This window comes from Oryctolagus cuniculus, chromosome 6 (assembly GCF_964237555.1).
Source record: "Oryctolagus cuniculus chromosome 6, mOryCun1.1, whole genome shotgun sequence".
In the NCBI taxonomy this organism is placed as follows: domain Eukaryota; kingdom Metazoa; phylum Chordata; class Mammalia; order Lagomorpha; family Leporidae; genus Oryctolagus; species Oryctolagus cuniculus.
This window is the reverse complement of record NC_091437.1, coordinates 101,031,458-101,045,216: the sequence shown is the minus strand read 5'-3', so window position 1 is coordinate 101,045,216 and position 13,759 is coordinate 101,031,458. Positions and strand designations below refer to the sequence as shown.

Sequence of the window (13,759 nt, the reverse complement as noted above, 5' to 3'; positions counted from 1 at the left end):
ATTCCCTAAACAAACGGAGACGTGGGTGGGGATGTTAAACAGTAACCAGAAGCTTCAATGAAAACTGAAAGCTGCGAGGCCGCCGCCGCCTCGGCGCGCGTTTATTTCCCGGTTCCCAAGGCCCCAGGGCGGGTGCCGGGCCCCGGGTTCCTTGGCCCGCAGTGGCTCTCCCGGCGCCCCGCGGGGCCACATGGCCGCGCAACCCAAGCCGTTTCCCGCAGCAGCAGGGCCAGGCGCACGGCGGCCTCACCGGTCCGGGCGCGGGGTTCGCTCTCCCGCCTCTCGCCGCCAGAGGAGCCCCGCACGGGTTCAGCTCGAGGCCGAGCGCAGTCTGTCCCCTCCCCCGCCCGGGGTCACGCCTCCTTGTTTTCTATTTTTATTGTTTTTTTTGGGGGGGGGGGCGTAGGGGGACAGTGTTTGCCCTGCCTGAGGAAGTGTGTGGACCAGTGTTGGGGGCGGGGGGGGGGGGACAGGGAGAAACCCGCTGACCCTAGAATGCGGATCTAATTCCGAGCCAATGAGGTCCAGAAAAGGGCGGAAGTGTCATTAAAGGGAATTAAATGGGCTCCCAGGGGCAGCGCCGCGGCCACACCACTTAAGGGAATCCGCAGCCTTTTCTGAACAGCGCACCTTGGGCCTCCGGGGTTAAACTCTGTCCTGATGCTCCTGACCACCTGGCTCCGCAAGGGTTGTGGGAAGAGCAGGGAGACAGGTTTTCCGTTCCCGGCCATCCCGGCTACCTGTGGTTGCAGTTCGATGGGAGACTTCCCTTTGTCCCTCCCGCAGCCCAAGCGCCTGCCAGCCCTTCAGAAATGATGCTCAGACCCACGCGAGGGCCTCTGGTCTCCCGCACCAGGCACTTGTCCACCAGCACTGTGGCCAGAGCCCCGGCTTCCAAAAACATCTCAGCAATTTAACTTGGTGGTTTCAGGAATGAGTGACTGCGTGCAGGTCAAACAAGCAATTACCCTCACGAGATAAATAGTTACTTAATCCGTACGGTTTTCCTTTTCCGACGGGGGGGGGGGGTGGTGGAGAGGAGTTGCCTGTTATTTTAAGACTGTAATAACAATACCAGGAACATCAAAGGAGGAGGTAGCTTTTTTTTGTCTTTTTAGATCGGGTTTACTAAACTTTCTCAGTTTCCTTCTTCTGAATTTCTTGCTTGAAAAGCTCTTTCAAAAACAAGGAGTTGGCTGTGAGAAATCAGAACAAAAGGGAGAGATCATATACAATTTTCTTTAAATCGGACTTCTTAAGCAAAGAAAAATATTCATTGGGTACACGTTGCCCACGCGATCCGCAAGCGGTGCGAGCGGGATGGGGGTGGGAGGAAGTGATCTTTGTCCTTATGGTCCCCGGGGAAATTGTTGGGAGACCCCCCAAGGAAAGAACGGGTTCTGTTTATTATGCAAATCGCTCACTGGTGTGTGGTTTATGGAGCACCTGTGGACTTTTTCTCTTTAAACCTATTTCCAGAAGCTTGCCTTCTCACGTGCCCAAATGTAAGCGTATAGTTCCCCTAAAACACTGAAAATCTAGAGACAGAAATTCTCCATCCCCACTCACGGATGCTTTAATGGCACCTGAAGTCCCTTGTTCTCAGCAGAAAACCCATATTTTATTTCACAGTCCCGGTTTATTTCACTGTTAATCCGGAATATCAATGGGTTCGGTTTGGGATGAGCAATTTATTATTGATGTGTGGTAGAGTCGCCAGTCTTTGGCAGTAATACCATGTGCTGCGCTCAAAATTATTTTGACACCAAGGGTAGAACCTTTGCCAGAGAATCTTATCAGCACGAAGATTTTGACTAATGATGAGAGAAACGACCGTGCGAGCTAGCATGTAACCTGCGTGCAGACGCAGGTGGTATCCAAGAGAAGCGTTGCGTTTGTCACATTTAGAGAATCTCTGAGAAGTTTATGGACACAGGCAATCCTACTAAGGAACAAGGAGGGACTGGTTTCAGGGCAGTGAAGGAATGAATGAGCGATTTCCCGTGAATGAATGAAAAAGTGACACAGGGACATTCGGTGTTAAGAGAAGGGACAAGGAGCTTGCCCGGTTCTGGAGTTGGGACAGTTTTCACTACCTAAACCAATGCCAAACGACCAAGCTTAGACTGTTCCGGAAACCAATTTATTACGATTCTCCACGGCATGGGTTTAAGCTGCTGAGGATGAAAAATGGGGCTCTGGAGAGTCATCCCCTGATGCTTTGAGGGGTGGCGCAGCAGTGAGAAGGAAGAGATCAGGGTAATTTTCCAGGGTAAGGAGCACAGGAGACAAAAAGTTCCGTTTCGCTAATTAGTGGTTAGGGGAAGTTTATAAACATGAATTCATGTCTCATCTGTTCTTTTTACCTAAAACTAAACTCACAAAATGTGGCATTTTTTAAAAGGGGAGGGGGGCTTCAGTTCACGTTCCTGCTCTATGTGTCGCCTGTGCCTTTGCGCTTTAGTAATCTTTACACTCTATTTTCTTCCCAATGCCACCCAGACTGTCCTGGTGAGAACCCCCTAGGTCTCCCACGAAGGGTTCTGATACTATTAATTAAAAGCAGCGGCCTCCTGCAGAGCGCCTCGGACGCGGACCAGCGCGCTGACCCTCAGGGAAAAGCTCTCCTTGATTTAAGCACCCAGAGACTCCGTTTCTGAGGGCCACTGCGGGTCCTCGCCCTGTTCACAAAACCATCACTGATGCGAACAGGCAGTGTCCTCTTTCTGCCGAGGCGCGCTGCTGCGGCCCTTGCCACCTCTGCTGCCCGCGCCCAGAGCGCGCTGGCACACGCGCGGGGAGTCGGACACCGCCCCGCGTGGGAGCAGTGCACGAGGATGGCGGCCCATTCTGGCTCCTTTGCACGCAGGAGACAGGAAGCAAGAACAAACTCACGCAGTTCTCCACCTCCCGTCTTTTTCTTGATTTGAGCATAACCCAGTGGCACTTTGAAAGCCACTCCTCTGCGGTGCGCCGCAGCGGGGAAGCGGCTACCGGGACTCAGGTGAAATTAAGCGTCTGGAGACGCGCAAAGCGCATCCCGCCGCTCAGCGGACTCGAGCTGCCTGGAGACCCTCGGGGGAAACAACGGATAAAGCCGCCTCCGCCAGAATTTCAAAAACTCCCCGGAGGCCACAGAATGTTTTATGCATCAGAAGGGAAGGCCGGGATTCGGTCACTGGGGCTGAGAGTGGGGGAAGGGCTCCATCAGCAGGATGGGGGTGAGGGGAGCTCGGCGTGAAGCCCCTCTGTCCTCCGGGGCAAGGTGCTTTTTCTCCTGACCTGGGCTCTCTACTTCTGCCTCTGGCTCAGGAAGAGCACAGTCCCTCTGCTCCCCAGTGCAGCCCGAAGCCAGGTGTGGATTCCAACATCTGGGATGCAGGATGCGGAGCCGTTTGATCTCTGTTGACCCCGGGCCTCGAGCCCTGGCGCCCTGGACACCCGGAGCTTTGGTGCCCTAGTCTGCCCTTTGACTTGGAATTTCCAGGGGGCACCCATATTTTAAAGTGATAACGAGATCGAAACAGACCGCTGTACCCCACAAATTTTGTGTCCATTGAAAATCGTAAAAAAAATAAACTTTTGTCGAACTCAATTGAACAGATCGATAGAACATGGCAAAGGGATTGATTGATTCGCTACCCTCAGTCTACGGCCACCATGTAGATGCTAAAAAGAAAGAGAAAAAGGCCTCCTACTTGCCTGGCCCTTTGAAGGGGTCAGGATTAAAACCACCAAAACTGCAGGCATAGTCTTTGGTTCTGGCCAACCTATTTGGCCCGAAAGTGCCCCAAATGAACATTTGTCGTTATTTTGTGTTGGAATCACAGATCAGGAGCACGCAGAGTAAGGCCATGTAAGTGAGGCCACAGGAATGTTCCCAGATCCGTGACCAGTCAATAAACTGCAAAGCCAAAATTTCAAATTGAGCATCGAAATTGAAGCTGCTCTGTGGATGTTACGCGTATGACTGTGATACTGTGAAAACCGAACACTTAATAATTCTCAATGTCACGTCTGGTGCTGGTGCCAGAAAGCAAAGTAGGAGGTTAATCCCTTCTTTTCCCCAACCCCCTCTTTGTAAATTTCCTGCTGAAGTATTGATTGCCAAGGTCTCTGCAAGATTTGCAAACTTTTACAGTCATTTATGGTGCATGCAATAAAAAGAGGTGATATGAGCACACTAGTTCAAGGTGTAATGCAAAGATGTATTTGGTGCCCTTGGCAACTATCTGTGAGGCCTGTTTGTCTTTGCAGAACACACCCTTCTCTGCAATGAACCCCTCAGGAACAAAGATTGGCCCTTTCCATTTCCAGGCCCTGGGCCCCTCAGTGGAAAGGCACACATGTTCAGAGCAAATTATTCACTTATTTCAACCTCATCTCAAACCAGAAAAAACATCTTCTAAACAAAACTGCGGGAAAATAGGAAGAAGGATCTCTTTAAAATTGTCTACTCCCCTACTGACTCTTCATAAAGAAAATTAAAGTAAATCAATTTTCACTTTGCAATGTAATCTCTAACTACCCCTTGCATAACTGGGATCCACAGGACCTTCCATTGTGAGAAAACAAAGGAATTGAGATTATTCTGAGACAACATAACCACTTTTGGATTGTATGTCCCAAAGGAGAAAAAAAGAAGAAACTTGAATGTTTCATGTGAAAATGCATGACTAGCTAAGTATGAATTCATGATGGATTTTAGTTCTACGGATTTTCAAGAAATAAAATAAATATGCCAAGTGTGCCGTTTCACTCTGTAATTATAGATAGAATTTAAAAGCTTATTAGAAACCCTATACTTTTTCACCAGTTTTACCAGTCTTTCTGCTTTTTTTTTAAGGCTATATGTGGGTGACTCGGTGGGTGAGGAGAAGAAAGTGGCTTATTTCTAAAATGTCCTACTTTGAACTAAATCGGTTTTCTCATCTAGTGCTTATAAAATAAGAATAGTTAACATAGTTTCTGACAGGTATTCAGAATCCTACATCTGCCATCTAGTGGGCATAAGAGAAAATGCTGATTCTAGGCACCGACTTCTTTTTCCTGTTTACAAATCAAAACAAGTCTAAGAAATTAAAGGAAAATGTAACTTTAAAGTCAAAGGAAAGGAAATAAATAATTTTGTTAGCGAGCTTTATAACATAATCATTCAATTGCACTCCATTTCCTTTTGTGTTTAGTAATCATTAAGGTTATTGATCTTCGCTCACAACCAATTTATTATGCTAGTTTGTTCCCTACATGTCATCTTCATGTAGATTGTATGCTGCTTGTGTGCTCTGGATTATATTCCCTATCAGCTTTGGATGCAGAGTTCCAGGCTTCCTCTGGCTTCAATCTGGCCTGGCCCCTGGCTGTTGCCAGTAATTTTGAGGAATGAGTCAGAGGATAGAAGATTCTCTCTTCCTCTCTCTCTCTCTCTCTGTCTCTCTCTCTCTGTGTGTGTGTGTGTGTCTCTCTCTCTCCCTTTCAAATAAATAAATAATTTTTCAACATTGAAGAAGAAGCCAACAGGAATTTCCTTTGTTTCTACTCTTAAAATATGCTTACAAGGCTATCGCCCATTTTACTAAAAAGAGAGAAAACAACAAAGATGGAGTTGGTTTCACTTATATACTTGCTTTTGATGTCTCATCATGAGTATTATACTCCTTCAAACTTTTACTTCATCAAATATCAAAACAGATTAAAATATATTTGGTATGCAACACAAAACTATATTTTGCTGAGGTTCACACCATAAAATATGTAGAAGGTTTCCTGCAAAAAAAAAAAGCCATTATCATTTTTCCTTTTTTTTTTTGCATGCTTAAAATGCTCCAGGTATTATTTCATTGGACTTTAACATGTAAACACATGAGTTTTACAACAACCCTAGAAGATTTTTATCATTAACATCAGTTTACAGGTGAGGACACTGAAGATAAGAATCCTGACGCTGGGAGTGCAGGCCTATTTTGGTTCCAGAGCCAAAGTTGCAAACATCTTCCATGTTATGCTGTCTCCCATAGAATAAAGAGGCAAAAAAATAAGAGGACAATTCATGTTATGTGTTAAAATAGGTACTAGATACATCAAAAAGAAACATTTACTAGCACATAATCTACAGACTATCAGACATCCAACTGAATAGAAGATAAAATCATATAATTACCACTCACTGCAAAAATCAAGTACTAAGAAAAACAGATTGTGATAAGCAAAACATATTCTCTTACCTCAACTATTTAGCATAATTTTGATGTAGATTTTGTCATAGGTTTACCCTGCAGTCTATATTTGCTTGTACTTTAATTTTAAGTAATGAAGTTACTGATGCTAAAGGTGACCCTGTCAAATGATCTTTCCTCTTTGCCTCATTCTAATTTCATGTTTCATTTTCTAAATGAAATGTATATACATTCTGAACATAGTTGTCTATTCTCTGTGCAAAATATTCTTTCCTTTCAGACAGTGAAAGTTGCTTAAGCTCCTTAAAGGGTTAAGGATCTTAGAGGATCACAATTAATTGTATTCCAATTCCCTGCCTAAATTTTAATCTGTTCTCTGTATTAAGAGAATAGGTTTTTCTTTGGAAGCAAACTGATAGTTTTAAAATCTATAGGTGAATGATCAGTCTGTTACATAGGTTTTATCTCATTTGTTGTTTTAATTTGCAACCTTTGAGATGTTAATGATTAAGTAGTCAAGCATTTTGTGGGTATGAATTTAAGAGTAATGAATGCTCACAAAAGCTGAAGGCAGCTGACTCGGAATTCCTGCCATAGTTTAATACTCAGGGGTGAAGCCACTAGTTCTGCCTTCCTGATCTTTTACATGGCTTCCAATCAAGATCAGACAGGAGATAAAAGCTGAAACTACAGCAGTCAGGGCCTTTGTATCTCTCCTGTGTATCCATGTAGATCTAAGAACACCTTCCCCTTCTCAGGAAGAAATATTGATGCTGGCACAGGAAGAGGAGTTTCAACTCCTGTTTAAGGTTAATCCCTCCACCTGTGTTCCTGATCCCATCCCTTCCTGCCTATGCTGGCCTTGTTCTCTCAATTATTTCTTCTTATATCTTCAAACTCTCTTTCTTCAATGGCTTTTTTTTCCCTGAAGGCTATAAATAAGTTCAAGTCTTGCCAACAAACCAAAAATTGTTGAAAGAGCAAAAACAAAATACGCTTGTTCTATTTTGTCCCCTTCTGTTGTTGCCCTATTTTTGTCCCTTACAGTAGAGATTCACTGGCCAAGGTGACTTATGGTCTCCTTATTGCCACTTCCCATTCACTCCTCCAACCTCCCTAATCCAGCTTTAGTGGATTCCACTCCCCAGACTGCTCTCTGAAAGGCCTCAGGGGACTCCTCATTGGTAAATCCAATAAGGACATGTTCAGGTCTTATATTAAACTCACCAGTGGCAGTGTCTAACCTTCTTGACATTTCTAAAAAGATTTATTTTGTTTTTATTTGACAGAGTGATGGGGGGGAAGAGAGCTAGAGAGAGAGAGAGAAAGAGAGAGAGAGAGAGAGAAATTCCATCTGCTGGTTCACTCTCCAAATGGCTACAATGCCTGTGTGCTGGTCCAGGCTGCTGAAGCCAAGAGCTGGCATTGCAGGTGTTGGGTAGCTCAGTCTGATGTGCCACAATGCCAGCGCTCTTAGTTTTCTTTTATCTATATTTCTTATATCTTTGCTCCAAGCATCCTATAACAACTGATATTACCTACAATTATTCCTTTAGATTTTTTTTCTTCTAACTTCTCTAGAACAACCTCATGCTCTCTACCAACATTGCCTATCCAAAAAAAAAAAAAAAAAAAAAAGGCTGTTGATTCCCTAAATTATATTCAAACTATTCAAACTGAAATCTTTCTCCTGGGATCAGTGTCATAGAAGCTTTGGTTTACCAACCACCATCTAACTAGAAACTAGTATACCTTTCATAGACACTTCAAATTTCCAAAAGGTAACTTCTCTTCAAATTTCCTTTTCCTTTTGGGTTATTAAGGCATCCTTTGGGGCTGGCTTTGTGGCACAGTAGGTTCCTGCAGAGCCTATATGCCATATGGGTGCCGGTTCAAGTTCTGGCTGCTCCGCTTCCAATCCAGCTCCCTGATAATGCACCTGGGAAAGCAGCAGAGGATGGCCCAGTTCCTTGGGCCCTTGCACCCACGTGGGAGACCCAGAAGAAGCTCCTGGCTCTTGGCTTCATATTAGCCTTGGTCCTACTTTTGCAGTCCTCACTGTCATCCAAATATTGTTGTCTCCCAAGGTGTGCATCAGCAGGAAGCTAGAATCACAGGCAAAATCAGGACTTAAACCCATGCACTCTGACAGGGGATGCAGGTGTCCCAAATCCATTGTTCCTCTTAATTGTTTTAACTTCTACTTGTTGATCTTCATTTACTTTCACATCAGTGATTGTTAATTTTTTTAGGACTGGATTACTTTACAAATCTGATCAAAGCAATTTTATGTTTCATGTCAAATGTTTGTATACTACCAAATTGAAATGAGGTCCCGTTCCAATACAGCCACACTTCAGGAATGCTAATCCCCAGTGTGGCCATATTTAAAATGAGGTCTCTAAGGAAGTAAAATTGAATGAGGCTATAAGGATGGGACCTTGATCTGATAGTATTCTTGCTCTTCGGATTTACAAGAAGGAATGAAAAGAAGTTGAGAAATGTAGGGAACTTGTAGAGTTGGAAGAGTCAACTCTTTCTTAACTCCAACAAGTAAAAGACAAGCATAGCTCACCCAGTACTGACAGGTAAAAAGAACACCATTTTAGTTGACTGGTAATGAACATATTCCCAGATACAAGGTGGCAGAATACTTGCTAAAAATTTCTACAGAGGTAACCTGGGAGAATATCCTGGTGCAGGGGAATGTTATGGAAGATGTAATAAAAACACAGGTATTTAAAAAATATATATGGGGTAATAATGCCTGCACAGACAGCTGAGTTCATTGATTACCATACTGTTCAGTTGTATTCACTCTCTTGAAGAATAATAAGAGAGGGAGAGTTGATAATGAGTAGTAAAAGAGGATGGAAACCACAGAGTTTGTCTTAAGGATAGACCAAATACCCAACTCTCAAGACTACAGAGCTCTAGAGATACTTGAACATTGCCATGACAAATCGGTTCCATGAAGGTTAGGGCACTCATGGGGAAAACCTCAAGATGTAAGCCAAGGTATACAGATGGATGATAGATGGATGATGATGTTGAAGAGGCTGTCTTTTTTTTTTTTTTTTTGGACAGGCAGAGTTAGACAGTGAGGGAGAGAGGGAGAGAGACAGAGAGACAGAGAGGTCTTCCTTCTGTTGGTTCACCCCCAAATGGCCACTAAAGCCGTGTGCTGTGCCGATCCGAAGCCAGGAGCCAGGTGCTTCCTCCTGGTCTCCCATGCAGGTACAGGGCCCAAGCACTTGGGCCATCCTCCACTGCCTTCCTGGGCCACAATAGAGAGCTGGACTAGAAGAGGAGCAACCGGGATAGAATCTGGCGCCCCAACCGGGACTAGAACACAGGGTGCCGGTGCCACAGGCAGAGGATTAGCCTAGTGAGCTGCAGTGCCAGCCGAAGAGGCAGTCTTTATAACACTCCTGAAGATACTGGGGTAACGGAAGTGGTTCACGCTTCCCTAGCAGGAGCTAGCCTTTCCGCAGTGCTGAAAGGTGCTGCAGAACCTCTCCCATTCAAGGGAACTGGTGCTCGCTTGCTGCCCATAGGAGCCACTCACACTTCCTGCCTGTACACCAGAGTGATAACTGGAGCTATCTCTTAGCATAAGCCTCCTACCTAAGGACATGGAAGCAGACCCATAGCTATGTGATCTTCTAGTCATATTGCCTACTATGTGATACAAAAGCAGCCAGTTTCACTGAATTCTAGATTACTCTTTCACAGGCATAAGTGAAGAATCATGTTGGAGGAAACACGTGAATGGATTGGGTGCCACCCTTCAAGTATGTGTACTTATTATATCAAAGATTTCTACATGGTTCTGTGTCCACAAAAGGAAAGGTACCTGGGTCAAGGAACCAAGCAATGGAAGCAGAAGTGGCCTCAATAGCTACCACCCTCAATGACACACTAAGAAATATTGTGCCAATTCTGAGCTGCACAGATTTGGAAGTCCTAGTCTGAAAATGGTATACTCATGAAATAAACACAGCAAGGTTTCCATTGAACAACTAATTATTGCTGCTTCAAAGCACTTTGAGTTCTTTGTTCCCAGGAACTACCAGACAAGAACAGAAATCATCATCTTGAGTGCTGATCAGCAAGAGGAGGTGTGACTTACAGAAGCAAATTCCAAAATGAGAGCTGGGATTGAGGAGAGTTAGGATGGATGGTGGAAGAGGGAGCAGATGCGTACTTGTTGCCTCCCCAGGATCAACTGCAATGACAAGTCTTGTTTTCTCACTCACATCCATCTTTTAGGCTTCACATAGGAAGGACCACAGGGAGAAGAGAAACAGCTTCTTAAATCTGGGTGAGAAGTGTATCATCAACATACAGTGAGTACATTGTGGTGGCTATGAGAATGGGGCTTACAAACTTCCAACCACAATGAGCTCAATTGAACAAGTGATTTACTTTGATATTCATCACCGTGTTTTTCCCAGAGGAACACTTCTCATGGGGTTGTCACAGTGGGTGATCAAGTACGCCACTAACACACTAATCCATTTCTACAGATTCTAGCAGCTTCATTGGAGATATGGGCTTACTCTAACAGCTGACTTTGACTCCAGAAACCCCTGGAAGGCTATTTGAACCTTTCTTTGGATGGCCATCTAGGATTCTTCTACTCAACCTTTCCTTTCTCTCTGCTTCACTCAGGGTCAAGACACACATCATGTGATGATACCCTCCTTCTAGCCTTCTATGGCTCCTTCCTCATTTTCTGTCATAGAACTTTCCCTAATAAAATAGTGCTATTCTTATGATAGTAGGCCCTTTTAGAATCCAGTCAGCAGAATTTCAGAACTGCTCCAGACCAGGAAATGCTTTGTGAATCCCATTTATCCATTCCCAAATGTGAGTGTGTCTGTGGTGGAAAAATTGTCTTGTTCCAGCATCTGTTATTCAGACTTATCTTAATACAAAAACAACTTGTCATTTTTTTAGAGATATCTAAATAAGAAAAGGCTACATCTGGACCTGCTACAATGGCTACTGCACATGACCTCTAACATTAGATAGTACAATGGTTCAACCACATAACTGGTCTTTGAGCTGTGGCCATGTTTGGGGCTTTTGTTACATTTCTCTAGGTGGTGGAACTTTTGATATTTCCATCCTGGAAATTCAGAAAGGAGTATTTGAAGTGAAATCCACAAAAGGGGACACTTTCTTTGGTGGTGACGACTTTGACCAGGCCTTGTTATGACACATTGTGAATGAGTTAAAGAGAGAGACAGGAGTTGATTTGACCAAAGACAACATGGCACTACAGAGAGTGAGAGAAGCTGCTGAGAAGGCCAAGCGTGAGCTCTCCTCATCTGTGCAGACCAACATCAACTTGCCGTATCTTACAATGGGTGCTTCCAGACCCAAGCATTTGAACATGAAGTTGACCCGGGCTCAATTTGAGGGAATTGTTGCAGATTAAAAAAAAAAAAAAAAAAAAGAGTGGATCCAAAGAACAATCTCAGGATGGAGGTGGCAGGGCACAGACCCATGGGTAGCTAGAAAAGTATGCCTTAGGGAAATTTAGGGAGCCTCATTACTACCTTGTTTTAGATGCTATGTAAGTAGCTAGCTTATATAGCTTCTGTCCCACTCACTTACACACATGGCACAGCTACTGGCTTGCCTAGTAAGGCCTCAGTTAAAGGACCCCATTTACACACAGATTTGGTACAGCAGTACTTGTGACTTGAAAAGATCTCTTCCCCATACAATCTTGTTCTAGATCTTTGGCTGACTATCTTTATTGTTGCGTGTGAGATGGTTTCACCCCTTGAACACACAAAGCCATGTTAAGTCTTTATAGTTATCAATAAATTGTACTACCCTCTCTTTTATATGTGGCTAAAAAATGACAACAGGCCAGGACAAAACATAGTGAATGCTATACTGTTGCAATTATCACCCATTAAATGATCCTTTGCTAATAACGGTCACTAAATTTATATATTAAAGAAATTATATATAGAATACTGCAAAAACACAGTAAAAAGACTGAAGTTTGCTCATTTCTGCTCAGGAAGTCCCTTCAATCCCAAGCTTCATCGTATGCCATCCTTTCAGCTTCAAAATCTAATGCTGTTACTACTGCTTCTCCTCCTTTTGATCTTCCTTTTGTTCCCCAGTGCCAGAACTCCCAGCGCCTTCTCACTCGGATGCCATCTCTTTGCGCGCCATTTCGAAGAGCTTCAATGATGCCTGTTGAAGGGAAGATGCTGCCTGCCTAATGTTTTCTCCTGTTTCGCTGTCTTTTTGAGCCAGGAGCTCCCTCATTGTGGAAATCTCTTCTTTTAGCTTGTTGCACTCATCAGCAGGTAACATCATCAGCAGGTCCTTGAATTCTTCCATCTTGGTTTCTGTGTCATGAATGATTCCTTCAGCCATATTAACTGCTTCAACCCATCCCTTCTTTCACCTGTCTTCCTCAGCATACTTTTCTGCATTTTTAACCATATTTTCAATGTCATCTTTGCTTAATCCACCTGAAGACTGGATTACAATCGCCTGCTGGTGTTCTGTGCCCTTATCTTTAGCAGAAACATGTACAACCTCATTGGCATCAATATCAAATGTAACTTCAATCTGAGGGATTCCTCGAGGTGCTGGAGGAATTCCAATCAAAGTGAACTGTCCAAGAAGTTTGTTGTGTCCAGCCACCTCTCCCTCCCCCTGACATACTTTAATCTCAACTTGAGTCTGCCCAACAGCAGCAGTAGAAAACACCTGGCTCTTTTTGGTTGGAATAGTGGTGTTCCCGTTAATAAGCTTGGTGAAGACACCTCCTAGAGTCTCAATACCCAGGGACAGGAGTGACATCCAGGAGCAGCACATCTGTGACATCACCAGCCAACATACCTCCTTGAATAGCAGCTCCAAAGCCACAGCTTCATCAGGATTGACAGCTTTACTTGGGGCTCTGCCAAAAAGATCCTGCACAGTCTGCTACCTTGGGCCTCCTAGTCATGCCACCAACAAGAATCACTTCTCCTATGTCACACTTGCTAATTTCTGCATCTTGCATAGCTTTCTGGCATGGAGCCATAGTCCTCTTGCATTTTGTCCACAGAAGGGAGAATAAACCAAATATTTGTTATCAGATTTGTGCATTGTCGTGTTCATATGAGCCCTTCACTATTTCTTGTCCCTGTCTTCCAGGAATATATCGGACAACATTTCCCGACTCTCTTGTGATTGGCTAGGAGCTGGATAAAGAGTTTTAAGTGGTAGCAACATGTGTATTCCTAGACCAGGACATTTAATCACCAGATGTTGTTTTCCCTCTAAAATAGGGGCAACAATGTTTCTTCAGTCTGGGTTCTGAAGTGGGAACATCATAAAAGAGCTAAGCCAAATAGCACACAAACACCATCCCCCATGGGAGAGAAATAAAAGTTTGATGTTTCAACCCACAAGAAATTTACTAACTCGGCATAAGTTAGCCCAGAGATTCTCAAAATAAGTGTGCATCAGAATTACCAGAAGTTTGTTAATGTAGAATCTCTTAGTAGCCCCACATTTTGAATTTCTGATTGAGTAGGTCTGGGATGAGACCCATGAAT

General features: G+C 44.1%; 1 pseudogene; it reads right to left on the bottom strand.

The window, feature by feature from the left end:
- Window positions 1-12,119: 12,119 nt before the first annotated feature.
- On the bottom strand, window positions 12,120-13,246 carry LOC103348152 (stress-70 protein, mitochondrial pseudogene; annotated as a pseudogene).
- Window positions 13,247-13,759: the final 513 nt, after the last annotated feature.